The following is a 22,617-nucleotide window of genomic DNA, read 5'->3' on the forward strand; positions in this document are numbered from 1 at the left end:
TAATTGGAACCACTGCACCAATCAGCGGTGCAGTGGCCCTTTAAATCGCAAAGACCCGGCGCGCGCGCGCCCTAGGGAGCGGGGCCGCGCGCGCCGGGACAGAACTGACGGGGAGCGAGTAAGGTACGGGAGCCGGGGTGCGCATCGCGAGCGGGCGCTACCCGCATCGCGAATCGCATCCCGGCCGGAGGTAGTAACGCAGCGCCCCGGGTCCGTGGAACCGACCGGGGCGCTGCAGTGAGGGAAGTGTAGCGAGCGCTCCGGGGAGGAGCGGGGACCCGGAGCGCTCGGCGTAACAGTAATGTTCATTATTGGGGTATGAAAACAGAAAGACTAACAATTTAATATTCAACTACAGTGTAAAATATCTTGTCCATGTGAGTTTTTTTTTTTTTTTTTAATCAATGAAGAGATATTGGTTAATACTCAGACTATAATGTATATTCAATGTAATCCAATTTTCATAGCCACACTAATTACCACCCCTCATCTTAACCCCTGGACGATGCGGAGTGTTTGGGACCTGGAGCATTGAATGACTATGAAGTAAGCACAGGACCTGTGCTTCCTTCATAGCAGTGAGTGTTGTCTACTATAACCTCCAATGACGGGCAGCAGCGATGCTGGTTTTTGGTCACATCATCAGGAAAAAAAAAGAATAAAAAATGAGCAAAAAGTCTCATCAAAAAAAATTTGATACCAATAAAAAGTACAGATCAGGGCACAAAAAATGAGCCTTCATACAGCGATGTGTACAGAAAAATAGAAAAGTTATAGGGGTCAGAAGATGACAATAAAGCATACTAATTTTGCCTTTTTTCAAGTAGTACAAAAATAGAAAAACAATATAAATTGTTTTAATTGCATTGACCTACAGAATAAAGATAACGGGGAGATTTATGTCCAGAGGAAAAGCTGCTGAGTTACCCATATAAACCAATCAGATCGCTTCATTCATTTTTCACAGGCATTTTCAAAAATGAAAGAAGCAATTTGATTGGTTGCTATTGGCAACACAGCCCCTTTTCCTCTGTTTTGATAAATCTCCCCAATATGTTTTTTTCTTTCAATTTACCCTCACAAATATATATGTGTTCAGCCTATCAGGTTGCATTTGTGCAAGGGGCGGGAGTATTTCCACCCCTGCATTACTAGGTGGGGAGTAAAGGAGTTGTGTTTGTGGGGGGCATGGGTATATAATGCCCCCTGCACTTACTGGCGGGGCGTATGTGACTTTTAGCGGATGTGAGGATGGCCCAGAAGGCAAATTTCCCGACACTCAGGGGTACCAGTGGTTTAGCTCGTTCCTCTGATTAGAGCACCTGTGGGAATTTTGTTGCAGGATGAGGATTGGTGTGGTAGCTACGATTTGGTGGGTAAGCTAGCATATGGCTGCGGCCGGAATGTAGTGCTTCTCTGTGCGGTATCACGTGAACACAGTCGCGTCTCGTGTTTACGGGTACCGGCACTTACGTTTTCCTCTCAGCACATGGTGTACAGTCTGGCGTCTCTGGAAGTTCAAAGGACGGAGGGAGGGGAGCTGTTGCAAAATCTGGCTGGGCCCATATGTGCAATATGCTGTTTCCGCCATCACAGGGGAGTGACCCTGTGGCTCCCATGTTACTGCCTGTACCGGTTCTCGGCTGTCATGTTTTGCTTGTTGTCTTGCTGTGGGTTCAGTGTAATGTGCCCATAGCTGTCCCCTGCTCTGTGTGTGACCAGGAAGTTAGAGCCTCCGCTGATAACTGCGGGGGGAGCTTATAGCAGGGAGATAGACGGGTGACTTGGGGCTGACCGCCACTGTCAACAACCACATGGGCCATCTGGGGTGGACCTGTACAAGGGATGAACAAATCGTATAGAATGGCTGGGAGGGTATAGCAGAGTGGACATAGCGCAAAGCAGATGTCTCCTTTAGCATTGCTTGTCTGTAGTAACTAAGAGAGAGACATGTTAAGGTGTTGTTGCTTAGTTTAGCCAAAACCATTATAGATTTAGAATTGTACTTGTTCCCAGTTACCTGGCCACTTACCAGGTGGAACACTCTCATTTACATGCTTGCATATCGAGATACAGTACATACACTTCCCACATCTTTCATACTTTGGTGTGTCTTCTCCAACATGCACATGTCGCTACTTTGTATGTCACATCAGTTTCATGCATATTATGTAGGGAGCTCTGACACCACTACACAGTTGCACCTTTCATAAGTTTTACTCATTAGTGTCACTGTGCCACGCATGCACTTCATCATAGTTATACGTGCACATACACCAATAGTTTTCTCATAACAACAGAAAAAAAACACTCATAGTATTTCATGGTACAGATGCTAGTTGCATTCATACTTTGCCTGCTCTCATGGTTTTAATGTACATACACTGGTAGCTTCATACTGTACATACGCTAGTAGTGGTTATTCTGTACATGCGCTGGTACCATTTATACTGTATATACATCAGCAGTTGTTATACCCTACATACGCTTTTCCATTTATTCTGTACATACATCAGTAGTTATACTGTATATATGCTTGTAACATTTATACCGTACATGCAGCAGTTATCCGGCATATACGCTTGTAACATTTATACAGTACATGCATCAGTTATACGATATATACGCTTGTAACATTTATACTGTACATGCATCAGTTATATGGTATATACGCTTGTACCATTTATACTGTACATACAGCAGTAGTTTTTATACTGCATATACGCTTGTACCTTTTTGTACTGCACACACATAAGTAATTGTTATACTGTAGATATGCTTGTACCATTTGTACTGTATATACACCAGTAGTTGTAACACTGTACATACGCTTGTATCATTTATACTGTACGTACAGCAGTAGTTGTTATACTGCATATACACTTGTACCTTTTTGTACTGCACACACATAAGTAATTGTTCTACTGTAGATATGCTTGAACCATTTGTACTGTACATACACCAGTAGTTGTTATAATGTGCATACGCTTATATTATTTGTACTGTTCATACATCAGTTACTGTATGTCCGCTTCTACCATTTGTACTGTACATTTGCTAGTAGTTGTTACACTGTACATTCACTCGTGTCAGGTATCCAGAACACATGCTCATAATTTTTTACTGTACATACACTCATAGTTTACTGTACATACTCATAGCTTTTACTTTACATACGCTCGTAGATTTATACTGTTCTTTTGCTCATAACTTTTCATTCGCTCGTAGCTTCATACGACACGTACGCTCATAGCATGATACTATATATACTATACATATGCCCGTAGCCTTATAATGTACATACGCTTGTAGATTTCATACGGGACATACATTTATAGCTTTCATATTGTACATATGCTTGTAGCCTAATTTGGTACACAGGCTAATAGTTATACTGTACATACATCTGTGCCATTTATTTTGTACATACACTTGTAACATTTATACTGTACATATGCTTGTGTCATGTTTACTGAATATATAGAAATCAGAAGAATTGAAATAATAGGAGACAAAAAGAGGTTTGTGTCAAATATTGGACATTTATTTAAAATAACAATGATACTCTTGATGACTTAATGGTGATGTCCTTGGCAGGGCCTTGCTTTGGACAACACACAATATAATAGAAATGGTATATCAAATGTAAAATACATAAAAACACAATTGCTAGCTAAAATTGCACTAATGAGGTGGCTGGGACACAGGGTCTGTGCTATAGTAAGCACAGTGGGACAGTCTGGAAATTGCAAATGTCCTATTTGTTATAGGTGATGATTGGTGTAAATTGTAGTCTCAGTGAGGGTATTTAGTGCTGAAAGATTAAATCCACAGTGTTGGCCGTAGTTGCAGCGCTTGACAGCGCTGGAGACTCCCAGTGCTGAGTCCACTCTCCCTGTCTGCGCAGGGCTGTCTGTAGAATAGGCAGATGCGTGTGGTAGCGCTGAAGCTTCAAATTTCACACAGTATCAAGAAGTTACTCCTTCTATACCCCGGCGGCATGGGGACAAGTTAAAGAAGGTGATAAAGGATAGGCCTATGTGCCTCTTACCGGCTCTTCAAATGCTCAGTGTTCTGCGCGTATCTGCGTTTGAAGTCCTCCTGGGCTCTGCCTTCTATACCCCGGCAGCACGGGGAGGATAAGCAAGAAGGACAGAGGTCCAAGGCTGAATGCCGGTGCTAGCTGCGGCTAGTTAGTGTCACGATGCCGGCTGGCAGGTAGTGGATCCTCTGTGCCAGAGAGGGATGGCGAGGACCGCGCTAGTGGACCGGTTCTAAGCCACTACAGGTTTTCACCAGAGCCCGCCGCAAAGCGGGATGGTCTTGCTGCGGCGGTAGTGACCAGGTCGTATCCACTAGCAACGGCTCACCTCTCTGGCTGCTGAAGATGCTGAAGATAGGCGAGGTACAAGGGAGTAGGCAGTAGCAAGGTCGGACGTAGCAGAAGGTCGGGGGCAGGCGGCAAGGATCGTAGTCAGGGGCAACGGCAGGAGGTCAGGAACACGGACTAGGAACAGACAAGGGAACGCTTTCACTAGGCACTAAGGCAACAAGATCCGGCCCGGGAGTGCAGGGGAAGTGAGGTAATATAGGGAAGTGCACAGGTGATCACACTAATAGGTAATTGGAAGATTGGGCCAGGCACCAACATTGGTGCACTGGCCCTTTAAATTGCAGAGACCCGGCGCGCGCGCGCCCTAGGGAGCGGGGCCGCGCGCGCCGGGACAGGACCGACGGAGAGCGAGTCAGGTACGGGGACCGGGGTGCGCATCGCGAGCGGGCGCCACCCGCATCGCGAATCGCACCCCGGCAGGAGGCGGGACCGCAGCGCACCCGGTCAGTGGATCTGACCGGGGCGCTGCAGCAACGGGGATGAGGCGAGCGCTCCGGGGAGGAACGGGGACCCGGAGCGCTCGGCGTAACAGTACCCCCCCCCTTGGGTCTCCCCCTCTTCTTGGGGCCAAAGAACCTGAGGAAAAAAAAGTCAATTTTTCCGTGAAGAGGTCCGATGCACATTAGGAGGGGTTCTGTGCGGAAACGCATGAGACAGTCCAATCTTTTATTGTTAATACAATAGATGTAGAGGGGTCTGGCGAGACTGGTCACAGGGACGTAGAACCTGTTGATAAGAGAGGCCAAAAAAAATTTTCCTGCAGATCCGGAATCCAAGGGGACCATAGTAGAGAAGGAGAAGGTAGAGGCAGATATCCGCACAGACACAGTAAGGCGTGGAGAAGCAGAGTTGACATCAAGAACTGTGTCACCTTTGTGCGGAGTCAGCGTACGTCTTTCCAGGCGGGGAGGACGGATAGGACAATCCTTCAGGAAGTGTTCGGTACTGGCATAGTACAGGCAAAGATTCTCCATGCGGCGTCGTGTCCTCTCTTGAGGTGTCAAGCGAGACCGGTCAACTTGCATAGCCTCCGCGGCGGGAAGCACAGGAACGGATTGCAGAGGACCAGAGGAGAGAGGAGCCGGGGAGAAAAAACGCCTCGTGCGAACAAAGTCCATATCCAGGCGGAGCTCCAGACGCCATCCGGAAGAACGCATGTCAATGCGAGTGGCAAGATGAATGAGTTCATGTAGGTCAGCAGGAGTCTCTCGTGCGGCCAGAACATTTTTAATGTTGCTGGATAGGCCTTTTTTAAAGGTCGCGCAGAGAACCTCACTATTCCAGGACAACTCGTAAGCAAGAGCACGGAACTGAATGGCGTACTCGCCAATGGAAGAAACACCCTGTTCCAGGTTCAGCAGGGCAATCTCGGCAGAAGAAGCTCGGGCAGGCTCCTCGAAGACACCACGGACCTCAGCGAAGAAGGACTGGACTGTGGCTGTGGCAGAATCATTGCGGTCCCCATCAAACTTGTCCGGCAGGGACAAGCAGGGGTTAGGAACGGCCGGTTGCTGCGGAGGAGTTGCAGGAGCCGGCGGAGGAGATGGTTGTTGCAGCTGTAGCTGTGACTGAAGTTGCTGTATCTGCGGCAGCAGCTGCTGTGACTGAAGTTGCTGTATCTGCGGCAGCAGCTGCTGTAACTGTGAGTGAAGACGCTGTGTCTCGGAGATCAAGTATGCCAGCTGTTGATCTCGTTGGGCGATCTTTCCGCCAAATTTGTCCGGCAGGGACAAGCAGGGGTTAGGAACGGCCGGTTGCTGCGGAGGAGTTGCAGGAGCCGGCGGCGGAGAAGGTAGTTGCAGCTGTAGCTGTTGCTGTATCTGCGGCTGCAGCTGCTGTATCTGTGACTGAATACGCAGTGCCTCGGAGGTCAAGTATGCCAGCTGTTGATCTCGTTGCGCTATCTGTTGCGACTGCTGGGCGATCTGACGAGCTTGCTGGGCGACCAGCGTAGGGAGGTCAGCGACAACTGGCAGAGGAACTTCAGCGGGATCCATGGCCGGATCTACTGTCACGATGCCGGCTGGCAGGTAGTGGATCCTCTGTGCCAGAGAGGGATGGCGAGGACCGCGCTAGTGGACCGGTTCTAAGCCACTACAGGTTTTCACCAGAGCCCGCCGCAAAGCGGGATGGTCTTGCTGCGGCGGTAGTGACCAGGTCGTATCCACTAGCAACGGCTCACCTCTCTGGCTGCTGAAGATGCTGAAGATAGGCGAGGTACAAGGGAGTAGGCAGTAGCAAGGTCGGACGTAGCAGAAGGTCGGGGGCAGGCGGCAAGGATCGTAGTCAGGGGCAACGGCAGGAGGTCAGGAACACGGACTAGGAACAGACAAGGGAACGCTTTCACTAGGCACTAAGGCAACAAGATCCGGCCCGGGAGTGCAGGGGAAGTGAGGTAATATAGGGAAGTGCACAGGTGATCACACTAATAGGTAATTGGAAGATTGGGCCAGGCACCAACATTGGTGCACTGGCCCTTTAAATTGCAGAGACCCGGCGCGCGCGCGCCCTAGGGAGCGGGGCCGCGCGCGCCGGGACAGGACCGACGGAGAGCGAGTCAGGTACGGGGACCGGGGTGCGCATCGCGAGCGGGCGCCACCCGCATCGCGAATCGCACCCCGGCAGGAGGCGGGACCGCAGCGCACCCGGTCAGTGGATCTGACCGGGGCGCTGCAGCAACGGGGATGAGGCGAGCGCTCCGGGGAGGAACGGGGACCCGGAGCGCTCGGCGTAACAGTTAGTAATGCAAGTCTCGGACTCTGCTGGGGTAGCTGAGTGTCAGGCTCTGCTGGGGTAGCTGCTGTGCAGCGAAACAGTCTATGAACAGACGCATTTCGGGGAGCCACATCCCCTTTTTCAATGGTGAGGGTAAGAAGATTGAGTATCATTGTTATTTTAAATAAATGTCCAATATTTGACACAAACCTAATTTTCTCTCCTATTATTTCAATTCTTCTGATTTCTATAACCTTTTTTCCCATAGGCTAGTAGGACTGCTCCGTTTATTGTTAATTATTAGTATCTATAGGCACAACGGGTGTGTGCAACGCAGTATCCTCGTCCTGGGTCCTCGTTTAAGTATTTTTTGTAGAGCTCCCATCTCTGTATCTTCCAATTTACTGAATATATGCTCGTAGTTTTGTACATATGATGTATATACAATATTTCCTGTTTATATATAGCATTTCCCGTGAGTAGCAATTTACTGTACAGATGCTCTTAGCTTTTATATTGTGTGTGTGTGTGTGTATATATGTATATGTATAGATGGGTAGATATATATATCCCTCTATCCATTTATACTGTACATGCACTAATTCTAGCATTGATATTATGCATACTGTCGTAGTTTATTCATGCACTTGTTTCATAACCTTTTACTTTGTGCGTAGCTTAAATGTTATGTTTCATTGCGTCCATGCCGACATAGCATACCTTGATAGAGATTATTTGGTGCTTATGTTCATAGCCTTTAATACATTGTAGTATTTACTCAATACATCAGATTGTAGTATTTCAGTACATTTGCATATGGAATAATCCGTGCATAGGTTTTGTTTTAGTCAGTATATGTTATAGCCATGGACTGTGCAGACTATGGTAGTGGTTTCCATACAAACAGTTAGCAGGTTTAAAAGTTAGTAGTTATTCAGCATTTTAGTTTTAGCATATTCAGTACATACACTATAGTAGTAGTCTGTGCATGTGCCGGATTTCAGCTTGTTGGTGCATACTATTTGGTATCGGTTACATGCATACAGTTAGCTTTATGTACATAGGGTCATAGCATCCTTGTTCTGGGCACATGGTCGTAGCACATAGTCCGCATGCATTCATAGCACTCAGGCTGTGTTTATGGTAAAGCACTATGGCGGTACATAAGGTTGGGCAAATGATTTCTATGTAGTCTGCCGGATAAAATTATTTGTTGCTTACTGTTTGGTAGTAGCCTGTGCATGTGGTCTGATCATAAGGTTGGTTTGCGGGGTTTATGCTATAGCTTATTCTGCATATACGTTTGTAGTTTGTCTGTGCTAGTGCTTGTAGGAAGTGATCTGTGCATGTTCAAAGCATGTACTATGGTGCCTTATTCATAGTAATTATTCATGTTAGTATTTGGGGTGTATGTTCTAGTTTATCCTCTATACATTACAGCTTCAAATATTGGGCAGATGTCCAGCAACTATGCTTAGCATACATTTCCATACGTTTTACCATGTTTTAGGTATCATAGAGTACACACATTATGCCTGCCATGTCTGCAGGGATGCACCGCACAGGTTATTGTGATGGACACAGAGCAATGACATCCCGGCACATATGTTCTTGTTACCTGTCAAGCCTGCAACGTATGCAGGGGGCTACACCACACAGGTTATTGTTACTGACACGTCTTTCAAGAGCAATAACATTACAACACATAGGTGGTTGTTTACCCTGTATGCCTGCCATGTCTGCAGGGGGAGGCACCACATAGGTTATTGTTACTGACATGCCTTTCAGGGCAATAACATTATGACTCATAGGTGGTTGTTTACCTGTTATGCCTGCCACATCTGCAGGGGAGAGGCAACACATAGGTTATTGTTACTGACACATCTTTCAGAGCAATAACATTGCAACACATAGGTGGTGGTTTACCCGATATGCCTGCCATGTCTGCAGGGGTAGGCACCACACAGGTTATTGTTACTGACACATTTTTCAGAGCAATAACATTGCGATAAATAGGTGGTTGTTTACCCGTTATACCTGCCACGTCTGCAGGAGGAGGCACCAAATAGGTCATTGTTGCTGACACGACTTTCAGAGTAATAACGTTACGATACTTAGGTGGTTGTTTACCCTTCATACCTGCCACGTCTGCAGGAGGATATACTACGTAGCTGTTGTTACTGACACATCTTCAGAAAAATGACAAAACGACACATAGGCGGTTTTATACTTTTCATACTTGCCACATCTGCAGGGAATGCATTGCGTAGTTATCGCTGCTGACATACCTTCAGAACAATAACGTCATGACACAGGTGGTTGCTATATAGATCGATGGTTAGGTCTTTAGACACGACAGTTATGCAAAGACCTATCACGTCTACAGGCACGATGATTACGCAAGACCTGTCATGTCTACAGGCATGATGGTTATGCAAAGACCTGTTACGTTTACAGGCACGATGTTTGTGAAGGGATCGGTCACCCGCAGCGGGCCATCATTCCCGAGACCAGTTAGTTGGTAATTTAGGGTGTGGCCTACAGTACAGTCTGGGTAGTCTTCAGGTGAGTTGCTTTCTCAAGTCTAGTTTTCTTTACAGGCGATATGGAAATTGTCAACAAGGTCTGTCATGTAGTCTGGTTACTTGTGTGTCATTTTGCTAACAGTCGATTTTTTGCTTCTCAATAGCAGGGACTTGGATAGCTCTATGTTACACCTGACAGGCATTTATCAATTTCCCTCTTGCCATGATATCACAGGTGAGTATGGTTAGCTAGTATGTCAGTCTGGTCCTGATTCAGTGGCAGCTCGTTTCTTTCAGAGTAGGCGTATTTGCCATAACTCCTCACTTCTGGGTACCGCCTACCTTGACAACTAGTTGGCAGATTCTATTCTGTCTCTTAAGGTAGGGTCTAAATTAGGGTATTGTGATGGTCAGTGTAATTAGGGTGTGGTATTGATTATTATGAATTCTGTTTACCCTACCAGATTCATTTTTGCCCACTAAAGGCGTGCGCTCGGACCCGGTTATGGGCACAGATCTGGCCACTTTTGTTAAGTTAATGTTTCCATATAGGTATGTATGTAACGTTTGTAACCATGAGCACGAGTGTGAAGCCCCGAGCACAAGTGTTAAGCCTATCAGGCTGAATTTGTGCAAGGGGCTGGAGCATTTCCGCCCCTCCATTACTATGCTGGGCATAAAGGAGTTGTGTGTGTGGAGGGGCATGCGTATATAACGCCCCCTGCACTTACTGGCTGGGCAAACGAGACATTTTGCAGATTCCTCCCAACCCTCCCTTTTTATTTAATTTATTTATTTAATTTTATTTATTCATTGCAGGGTGTGCCCACTAAAGGCGTGCCCTCGGAAACGGTTATGGGCACAGAGCTGACTGCTTTTGAAAAGTTAATGTTTCCATTTAGGTATGTGTGTAACATTTGTAACCACAAGCACCAGGGTGAAGCCCCAAGCACAAATATATATATATATATATATATATATATATATATATATATATATATTATTTAGTACATTTTATGGCAAAATGAAAGGTGTAATTACAAAGTACAATTGGTTGCACAAAAAACGTAACCTCATATGGGTCTTTGGATGGAAAAATAAAAGAGTTGTGGTTTTTAAAAAGGGAGGAGGAAAAACCAAAAACGCAAAAATGAAAATTGTCGGTGTCCTCAGTGCCAAAATGGGCTGTGTACTTAAGAGGTTAATATAAATGTTTGAGATAAGATAAAAGGTTTAAAAGTGTTTATGTGTGCCTTTCATAATATAAGTAGCTAGATAGCTAGTTTAGTTATTCTTGTAAGGTGAAAGTGGGATGTTTTACTCTCAATGCCATAGGTAGCAATTGTTAGTTACACGTTGCTCAATATTTCTTTTTAGATTGTTGTCTCTTATTCATATTTTTCAACAGCTGTAGCCCACATACTGCTTTGAAATTGCACTACTTTGTTTTGTATTTATACTTTTGAAATCAATAAAAACATGTTTAAAAAATGAACTGTAGATAGTATTTCCTTCACCCAGGGAAAAAGATTCAGTTCACTTCCCTAACCCTGTATATATTGTATTTACCCTGGGTAAAGCAGAGTACTTTGTTGGTGCCCCCTGACCCTCAGCCCACAGTTATATCCCCAAATAACCAAAAAAAATTACTGAGCATGTGTAGAAACAGTAAGACTACCCCAACATTTTGTGTATATGCTCCATGGTGTTATTGTAACATGTAAAATAAGTTTTGTTTAATACAAAGAATATATGTACAACATACTGTAAGTATTATTTTTTACAAATATTATGGTCTACCGCTAACTTATAAAGGTGCAGATCTGTAACATTTCAATGGCACATCATGCACAAGTTACATTCACTGCAAAGGACAGCAACATTTTATCAAATGAAATCTTCTATGTTGAACATCAAGTTGGGAAGTAATGAGAGGAACGGTAAAGAGGTTCTTAGAACAAAGCAGCATGAAATTGAATCATTTTTCTTCATTAGCCAACACTTGCCATTATCTAGGTTCAGCATGTGTGTTAACCAGCCTTAAAAATATCCCTCAGTTCACGACTGTGCTTCTTCCCAGACCACTACCAATTTACATGGAGGCTGCAGACTTCCTGCAAGAACGTTGCCTTAAATCAAAGCTTTTCAACACTTCAGTAAGTTAAAGCTTAGTTACATCAGTAGCACTTGAAGGATTTCATACCATTCTATATAGGGATATTTTACAGATGAAGTAGTTCCTAGCTGCAGTTTAACTTAAATGTTTTATAATAAAATACAAAGCTCTTATCCATTATTATGTTTACTGACGGCCTCTGTGTCCTCTGGTTTTGGAATCATGAAGTGGTAAACATAATAAAATTGAATTTGTTCATGTAACTAATGGGAATCTTCAATGGGAATGATTGTGTCCCCCTTTCTGTTAGGGTTCGTTTACACTGAGTAATTCAAGAGGAATTTACTCGAGTAATTCCTCTTGAATTCTCCGCTTAGAAATAATAAACATCTGTTTTTGTCATTGACGTCAATGAATTTTACTCTGCACTGTTCACACGAGCAGAAGTCCATTGAAGTCAATGGTAAAAAAAAAATTTCCACCCAAAATCATTTTCTCATGAAATTCATGCGGAATTACAAGCAAAATCTTGAAATAGTCAGTCCGATTTGGCCCTCCCACACCCTTTACCCTACGGCGCAGAAATTCCGAGTGAATTTCCGTACAAATTCTGGGCGATTTCCGCGTGAAATTAAAAGACTGCATTCTGGAGGGAAAATTTTCAGCTTGAATTCCTCAGTGTGAAGATACAGAGGATGTGTTAAGGGCATGGCACCAGAAGCTGTTGTTTGGTTTTCCTGTTTTGTTATTTTATATTTACATGTGCTCCCCATGAAGTCATAAAAGACCTTTGGGGGCTCTCTAACACTATAATGCATTTTTTTTATTGCTGATTTTCCTGTACCTGGGGCTGATATATAAGCCTAAGTTTTAGGGGAAATACAGCCCCCTGACCCAGAAGCTCATTGAAGTTACTCTGTACCCGACAGAGCCAGTAATATACAGAACCTTTAGTGCTTTCTCTCTACAGAGCATAGCTATCGCTGATATGGTCTGTGCAAGAACATTCAGAAACGTCCTTGCCAAGATAATTACGGACCACCCGGACATTTTTAGTCAACAGGCATAACATTTGAATAACATTTAAATGTTATGTATATAATAAAGTCACATTTATGAAAAGAAGAAAAAGTTTGCGATTTTTGAAGTAACCAATTACATTTTGATGGGGAAAAAGGACAACTTTCATAGCCAACACATGTTTTTATGTCTTATTGTATACTGTCTTTCCTAGTCATAGTATATAATTAACCCTTTTTCTGACCCATAATGTAAAATTATATCATAAGTCAAGTGTGCATGTATTGTGCAGGATCAGAAGCTGAGCCAGTTCCATACATGGCGGGTGCCAGCTGCAACAGGGATTTCTCTATTGTTGGCCATTTAACTACAAAGATTCTGCAATCAATAGTAATCATGGCATGTCTATAGCAACATAAATGTATGTCATTGGGTGTCCCCAATGTCTGATAAGTTGTCATAGGCAGGCTGTATTAGCAGAGTGCTGATGTAACAATTTAGTGCAAAAGGATTGCATTGGATGATATACAAGTCCCCAAGGGAAAGTAAAAAGTGTACAAGAAAAGTTACAAAAAATCCTCCATACTAAAAATTCTAACCATTCAATTTTCCCATTTAAAAAAAAATAAAAATGTAACTTCCCAATAATTAAAATATATACTATTGCTGTATAATTGTCAAAACTATTAAAATATAATGTTACTGATCCTGCATGGTGAACGATGTGAGCAAAAACAATACCAAATTCCCCCTAACAATACCAAATGTACAATACCAATGCCCACCAACAATACCAAATGGACACTATCCATCAAATTACATGGTACTTTACAAATGGTACCAATAAAAACTACAGATGGGGGCATGATAAATAAGACCTCCCACAGTTTTGAAGGGAGAAAAATAAACAAAATAATATAATGGTCAGAACATGGCGACCCACAGATTGAAAAAAAAATCTCAGTTTTATTATATGGTGCAATCACATTTTTTTCACCCCACAACAAATTTTTTTTCTGATTTTGTAAAACATTATACCGTAAATGAAATGTTGTAATAAAAAGTATAACTTGTCTTACAAAAAATGCTTTCACAAGTCAAGTGAAAAATCGGCAGGTCAGGAAAAAATTGCAATCATATTGCAATATTAGCATTACCTGAAAAATAACACTAGGTCCTAATATATCAGTATAATTTAACAACATAAGATGATATATGGTATCTTGTGTTGATGATATATTATTATTATTTACTGTATTTAAAAATATACATGATAGTCTCTTTCTGAAAAAAAAAAGAAAAGAAAAAGAAAATAAACTTGATTTACCCAAATTAGGTCACATAATTTCTGTCTTCCAATAAATCTTGAAACCTCCTAGGCAATAATAATAATGTAGCAGAGTAATGACAATTAATTGGAATTTTTACTTATCTCATTTGTGCAAATTATGCAGAAAAAAATCCTAATTATTTTATGCAAAGTCAAAGTGGACTAATTTTTGACAGCTGTGTTAAAGGTGTTAAGCGTATTTTACTTTGATAAGTGTTGAAGATGTCTCAACAATAAACGCTTGTGTCGCAATAACTATGAGAAGAGGTGAAGGTTCACTCTAAATTCAGTCTTTCATTAATAACATAAGCATTTCACTTCAAGGAGTCTATCTGAACCCATACACATAGGTTTTTCATTACTGTAAAGAGCTTTTCACAGATATGTTACATGAAGCTAAATCGAAATATATATAATGTAACTTGCACAATAAATTTTAGATATTATAATATAAAAGAAAAATGAGCAGTTTAATGTTTCTTAAAAAATTGTCATCTGCAAAGCTCTTTAAATACATAGAGACATATTTAAATTTAGACATAATGAGGAAATTAAACTCAGGGGGTATTTATTAATCAACCATGTTTCCAGGTGGCATTTAAAATCGTACATTTGCCATCTGCTCTGTATAGATGCATGGGTTATTGTACTGCTCATGAGATCCAGCCTTATTCTTATTGGGCAAGTCATAACTAACGAGATATATTTTAATATAGAATTATGCGTCTTATGAATCAATTATTTATATTACTGAAAGTCAACAAAGGTTGATAAAAAAAAGTGCTTGGGAAAATAATAATAATGTTTTGTATTCATTGATTCTATCAACTCTAATATAAATGATCCTAACAATATATATATATATATATATATATATATATATATTTATTTATATAATAGTAAAGTTCCGAATAGATAGATAGATACTTGGGAAGTTACTATTATTGCCAGTTTCTGATATATAAGGTGTATGCAAGGTGTATTGCTTTGAATTATTTACTATTTTGGCACACATTGGGTGGTAAATCCTTATCCGGAAACAAAATGCACAGTAATTCACACCTCTGGTGCAAATATTGCAACAGAAATAAACTTATTTCATCGGTAACATCATTGGGAAAGTATACATTTCCTCTCATTGTGCTCCATTTTTTGGAACTAATCCTCTGAGCATGTTGAAAAGTGTCATCCAGTGTACATTAATAGTCAATAGTATGTACCTGCCGTGCGCCACAAAGTTTGCACAAAAATGTGGTGCATCAAATATAATTATTTCCTCCCACTGTATCTAAAGAAAGAAAGATTTCTTTATACCATAATTTATCATATAGAGCTGTCAACTTAAAGGAGAACTCCAAAATAGAAAAATTGTCCTCCATACTGCCGGCGGTAAAAAAATAAATAGATACATACCTTCCTTCGCTCCCCCGATGCCTCCGGTAACCCACTCCAGTCTCCGACGCGATACTCTTCCTGGTTGCCAGTGGTCAGCGGGTCATACTGAACTCAGCTGGTGCCGGGGCTGAAAACATCACACTGCCGCTCAGCCTATCGCCGGCCGAGTCAGGACGTTGCTGCGGCCGGAGTTGCATGACTTGCCGACCACCGGCAACCAGGAAGAGGATCGCGGCGGAGACCGGAGTGGGTTACCGGAGGCACCAAGGGAGCGAAGGAAGGTATGTATCTATTTATTTTTTTACTGCCGACTGTATGGAGGACAATTTTTATATACTGGAGTTCTCCTTTAACTTGTCTTCTTTTATATATAAAAATCTTTACCTGCGACTATTGTTATTACTCAGAACTCAGAACTTTGCTAAATGTTAGGTTCGGCTAGAACTCAAACTTTGGGTTGTTTGGTTGTGCAGACCTTGCTAAATTAACCTCAAATGGAAGGATCAAATGACCTCAGGGAATCCCATAATGCCCTTCTTAAACCGCTCTCCCAGCCAAACAGGAGGCAGCATAAGGGAGATGTCAAAGTCACTATAAAAAACATTTTAGAGATAGCAAATATTAGGTGAAGATTGCTGTGAGGGACACTAAGCCATGACCAACATAGATAGGAGTAGGACCACAGAACCACAAATATAATCATTGTAGTAAAGCAGCAATGCAGAGACCATTTTGTATCTGTTCTATCAGTGCAAAATATGTTTGTTAGAAGTTCAGTGTGCCAGCTTTTTTGTTTTACACCTATTGTGAAAAAGCCATGCATAGAGGGTTTTATGTCACTTTTGTACATTTTCTAGGATGCCTAATCTGTTTTTACGGTCAAAACTTTAAAAAAGTTCACCGTACAGGCACAAAACCTGTTGCTACTCGCAAAATGCATAATTTTTAGAACACTTGTAAAAAGCTATTACCTTTTTGTCGGCCACTACAGTAGGTGAAAGATTAGGATCTAGTGATTAGCAGTCAGTGTGGTTTAATATAACAACAGTGGCGCACTACTGGTTTAATATAGCAACAGAGTTACACTACACAAAAACAAAAATTTTCTATATAGGAAAAATTTAATTTTCTAAAATTAGATTATTGAAAAATAATTCCATGTCAGACTGGAACAGTTTAACCCCTTAAGGACCGAGGGTTTTTCCGTTTTTGCATTTTCGTTTTTTCCTCCTTGCCTTTAAAAAATCATAACTCAATCAATCAATTTTGCACCTAAAATTCCATATGATGGCTTATTTTTTGCGCCACCAATTCTACTTTGTAATGACATCAGTCATTTTGCCCAAAAATCTACAGCGAAATGGAAAAAAAATCATTGTGAGACAAAATTGAAAAAAAAAAACGCTGTTTTGTAACTTTTGGGGGCTTCCGTTTCTACGTAGTACATTTTTCGGTAAAAATGACACCTTACCTTTATTCTGTAGGTCCATACGATTAAAATGATATCCTACTTATATAGGTTTGATTTTGTCGTACTTCTGGAAAAAATCATAACTACATGCAGGAAAATTAATATGTTTTAAATTGTCATCTTCTGACCCCTATAACTTTTTATTTTTCCGCATATGGGGCGGTATCAGGGCTCATTTTTTGTGCCGTGATCTGAAGTTTTTAGCGGTACCATTTTTGAATTTATAGGACTTATTGATCGCTTTTTATTCATTTTTTCATGATATAAAAAGTGACCAAAAATGCACTATTTTGGACTTTGGATTTTTTTTGCGTGTATGCCATTGACCGTGCAGTTTAATTAACGATATATATTTTTATAATTCGGACATTTCCGCACACGGCGATACCATATATGTTTATTTTTATTTTTATTTACACTGTGTTTTTTTTTTTATGGGAAAAGGGGGGTGATTCAAACTTTTAATAGGGAAGGGGTTAAATTATCTTTATTCACTTTTTTTTCCCACTTTTATTTGCAGTGTTATAGCTCCCATAGGGACCTATAACACTGCACACACTGATCTATTACATTGATCACTGGTTTCTCATAGGAAACCAGTGATCGATGATTCTGCCGCTTGACTGCTCATGCCTGGATCTCAGGCACTGGGCAGTCATTCGGCGATCGGACAGCGAGGAGGCAGGTAGGGATCCTCCAGCTGTCCTGTAAGCTGTTCGGGATGCTGCGATTTCGCCGCGGCTATCCCGAATAGCTCCCTGAGCTAACCGGCATGCTTTCACTCTCACTTTAGACGTGGCGTTCAACTTTGAACGCCGCGTCTATAGGGTTAATAGCGCGTGGCACCGCGATCAATGCAGCACGCTATTAGCCACGGGTCCCGGCCGTTGTTAGAGGCCGGGCACGACCTGCTATGACGCGGGGCCACGCCGTGGCCCCGCATTATAGATCGTGAGCGGACTCCTGATGTACCGGTACGTTATGGGTCCTTAAGGAGTTAAATAGAGTCCATGAGAAATGGGACTACCTAAAAATTGCAGTAATGCAGGCAACAGATAATTGCATTAGGCTTGTCAGCAAAAAGCAAAAAAGGAAGAGACCACTGTAGTACTCGGCAGAAGTGGCCAAAATAAAATAAAACAAAAAGCTCGCATTAAGTAACTATTTAAAATAAAAAATAAAAAACAGAGCCACGTAGATAGGCAAATCTTTAAAATTAGGCAGAAAGAAGCCAAACAAGTTAGAAGAGCTTTTAAAGCAAAGGCAGAAGAGAACCTCGCTCAGTGAATGAAAAATATGATCAAAGCATTTTTCAGATATACAAATCAAAAAGAATGAGGCCTTTTTCAGATATATAAATGAAAAAGGACAAGGAATAATTGCATTAAAAACAAAGAAAGGTGTTACAGTATGCACTCTGGCCGCACACGCTGGCCGTGAACGCATGGTCCCTTTACCTGCTGCTGCCAGCGGAGCTGGGACTCGCATTGCGGCCCCAGTCCATCACTCACCTGTTGCTTCTCCTGCCCCAGCCTCTGCCTCTCTGCTCCAGCGCGCTTGTCCCCGTCCCCTAGGGCACGTGCGCCGGAGCTTTAAGATTTAAAGGGCCAGTGTGCTCATTAGTGTGATTCACCTGTGGCTCATTTATATATTCCTCCACCCTCCTCACTGCCCTGCTGGATCTTTGTTGCCTTGAGCCTGAGAGAAAGCATTCCTATTTCTGCCTTGCCGTGTATCTGATCCTTCGCTTTGTGACCCGACCTTGCTTCTCTGCCACCTGCCTATTGACCTCCTGCTACGTCCTGACTACACAACCGTGCCGCTTGCCCTGATCTTCTGCTATCCAGACTACAAGCTGCCTTATGCCTACTGTGTCTCACATCTTCTCAGCCGCCTGTGTGGTTGAGCCATGCCAGGGGTAGCGACCTGGGTGCTGCCTGCCACAGCAAGTCCATCCCGCTTTGCGGCGGGCTCTGGTGAAAACCACCGGGGTTCCTGTCTTCTGAAACATGAGTGTTACAAAAGGAATGTATGTAGAAGAGGATAAAGGACTAGCTGAATACTGAATACTCAATGAATACTGCTATTCAGTTTTTACAGAAGAAAATGTGGGAAAAGGACCTCAGTTAGGGAGGAAGATATTTGATACATGTGTGTTTACAGAGGAGGGCCAGATGGGATACACACAAAGCTATTAAAAGAGTTTCACAGTGTGCTAACCAATCACTGTGCCCATTCACAAAAAAGTAGTAGGGAGGAACTGGGCGATTATAGGCCTGTAAGTCTGACATCAAAAGGGGGGAAATTAATGAAAACTATACAAAAAGATAGGATTGTGCAGCATCTAAAATCCTATGAATTGCAAGATGAGAAACAAAATGGGTTTACTTCAGAGTCCTTACTGCAATCTTTGAGCTTGGACTCCCATATTGTTGAATGTATTAGGTGGTGGATGAGTAACAGACAACAGAGGTATGTAGTCAATGGAGTATATTCTGAACAAGGACTTGTTACCAGTGGGGAACCTCAGGGAGAGGGATCTGTTCTTAGACACATTTTGTTTAAATCTTTATTAGTGATATTGCAGAAGGTCTCGATTGTAAGGTATTGGTCTTTTTTGCTTATGATTTATAACAGAGTTGATGTTCCTGCAGGGATACGCCAAATGGCAAAGGATTTAGACAAAAATAGTAGAAAAGTAGTCAGAACTCTGGCAACTGACATTTAATGTGGATAAGTAGAAAGATAATGCACATTGCGTGTAAAAATCCAAGGGTACAATATAGAATATGTTATACAGTCCTAACCTCAGTATCCGAGGAAAGGGATTTAGGGGTCCTTATTTTAGAAGACTTAAAGGGGGTACAATTTTTTTCAAATGAGCAGATGCCAGAAAGTTTAACAGATTTCTAAATTACTTCTATTAAAAAAAATCTTGTTCCTTCAAATACTTATCAGCTGCCGTATGCTCCAGAGGAAGTTGAGTATTTCTTTCCAGTCTGATCACAGTGTTCTCTGCTGACAGCTCTGTCCAAGTCAGGAAATGTCCGGAGCAGGAGATATTTGCTATGGGGATTTGCTCCTACTCTGGAAAATTCCTGACACGGACAGAGGTGGCAGCAGAGAGCACTGTGGTTGGACTGGAAAGAACTATACAACTTTTCTAGAACATACAGCAGCTGATAAGTATATGAAGGATCAAGATTTTTTTAAAGAAGTTATTTACAAACCTGTTTAACTTTCTGGCATCAGTTCATTTGATACAAAATAGTTTTCCAACAGAGTACCCCTTTAAAGGTAGGCAGACAATGTAGTTGAGCATCTAACAGAATGCTTGGTTATATAGGGAGAGGTATTAGCAGTACAAAGAGGAAAGTGCTTATGCCGTTGTACAGAACTCTAGTGAGACCTCAATTGGAGTATTGTGCACAGTACTGGAGACTGTATCTCCAGATGGATATAGATACGTTTGACACGTACGTATACATTTGAATTCAGAGAAGGGCTACAAAATTAGTACATGAACAGCAGAATAAAACTTACAGGAAAGGTTAAAGAACTGAAATCACAGAAGAAAAAACATAATATGTATAAACATAACTTAAAGAAGTGCAGAAAAATCTCTTCATTGAAGCACCCTTTTTATAAAAAAATTACTTTTTTTCTCAACTATTAAAAATATTTAGAAAAAGCCCCTAGTGTATATAATCCAATATCAAATTGTGATACTTAAGATAAAAACCGCATATCTCCATCAATGAGCATAATATAAATTCTTATCATTCAAATATGCTATATAGTACTGAATAAATATGTACAAAAAATGTGTGGAGCCACAAAGAAAATCAAATGCACTATCCAATAATAAATTGCTATTTGTCAAGAAACCACCTCTCAACGCATTTCACCCCTCTATCGGGGATCCTTAGGAGAGATACCGGACATATCTACCACTGCAAGACAGCAAAGTCAAACCTGAGCGTCAGCGGGACATTACCCCAAACATATATAAGCTGCGCTCAGTACAAATGGAGAAGAAAAGACTCTCCCATAATGGAGCATTCACGAGACCCCGCCCCTATGATGACCGGATGGAGGCTCAGTAGAAGAGAGACAAGACAAAGGGGATATGATAGAAACTGTTATATACATAAAGGGAATCAACATGGTAAAGGAGGAGATATAAGAGAAAAACTACCACGAGGACATAGTTTTATATTAGAGGGGCAAAGTAATATGAGTAAGTATTACTTTACTGATAGAGTAGTGGATGCATGGAATAGCCTTCCTGTAGAAGTGTTAGCTACAAATACAGTGAAGGAGTTTAAGCATACATGGGATAGGTATAAGGCTATCCTTCATTTCAGATAGGGCCAGATACTGTAAATAATATTTGGGATATTGGGCAGACTAAATGGACAGAATCGTCCTTATCTGCTGACATATTCTATGTTTCTATGGTTCTTAAGTGTTGCTGCAAAATGCATAATAAATATCTGACAACACTGCTGTGGACGTGTGGAACAGTGTGCAGAACAACTATTTATGTAGCACTATTCTGTCTCCTCTGAGGAGTACTTTGTCTTCATCTATTTAAAAAAAAATTTAACTATCAATCTAAGAAATATTTTTACTGGAATATTGCTGCATACAATTTCTACATACAGAATATAAACTTGTAATGCTTTCATACAGTATATAAACTTGGATCATCCTTGTAAAAGGAAGAACAGGTTGAGAAAAGACAACAGAGGTCAAGGAGTGTCAACAGAGCCATCTCTCTACTTCATGGGCTATGTCTAATGCTCCTTTTACATGGCTAAACATCAGCATGATATGAGTGCTGATCCAGTAGATCTGACCTGTATGTGGATAAGTTATTGTCAGTGCAGGGCCCCATGAACAATCACTCAAACCCTTAATTACATCATTGTCAGCAGCATATACCCTCTTCATACAAGGAGATGAGTTATTCCAGTGATCAGCCAATGAGCAAGCATTTGCTTTTTCATTGTTTTTTTTTTTACAGGTCAGTAATCAGCCCATTTGGCCAATGTGTAAAAGGCCCTTAAAGAAGCATTTATATAGTACAGTATAGACTATTATTATTAGAGAACAGTGTAGATTTTTTTGTGTATGCCGAGAGAGAGAGAGTCATATTTTTTTTTAAATACACTTTGAGTAAGAAAACACTACAGAAACTATATGTAATGTGAACTGACAACTACCAACTCTGAGCAGTTCACCTAGTTAAACCAATTATGTGCTACATGTTGCTGGCAGTCAGCCAGATTATCAGTTTAGGGAATTTGTCAAGGCATTATGAATGGTTTTTCATACATTTGTGGCAAAATTTTGTGCAACTACTTCACTGCTCAAACATTTGCAACATTTTGAGTGCTCCTCTTTGACCTGAAAGTATCATTTACATAATGCAACTTTTTTTTTAGAAGTGTAAAAGTGTTTGCAAATTTTTGCGCACTGTGACTTAAATCCGGAGCACACTAGAGGTCTTGTTTCTCCGGAAGCCTAGTTAAGAATATACTTAGATATGACAAGTTCACTTGACAGTGAGCGACATCTTGATACATTTGTTGCAATGTACATTACTATCAATCATAAGAATGGCAGTACAAAAATGGCATCTGAAAA

General features: G+C 41.6%; 1 protein-coding gene across 5 annotated transcripts in view; it reads right to left on the minus strand.

Moving 5' to 3' along the window:
- The window catches only part of PAX5 (paired box 5), a 324,504-nt gene that overhangs the window by 15,242 nt on the left and 286,645 nt on the right, over positions 1-22,617 (minus strand). The gene's annotated exons all lie outside the window — the stretch shown is intronic.

The sequence above is a fragment of the Hyla sarda genome, chromosome 1, assembly GCF_029499605.1.
Source record: "Hyla sarda isolate aHylSar1 chromosome 1, aHylSar1.hap1, whole genome shotgun sequence".
NCBI lineage: Eukaryota > Metazoa > Chordata > Amphibia > Anura > Hylidae > Hyla > Hyla sarda.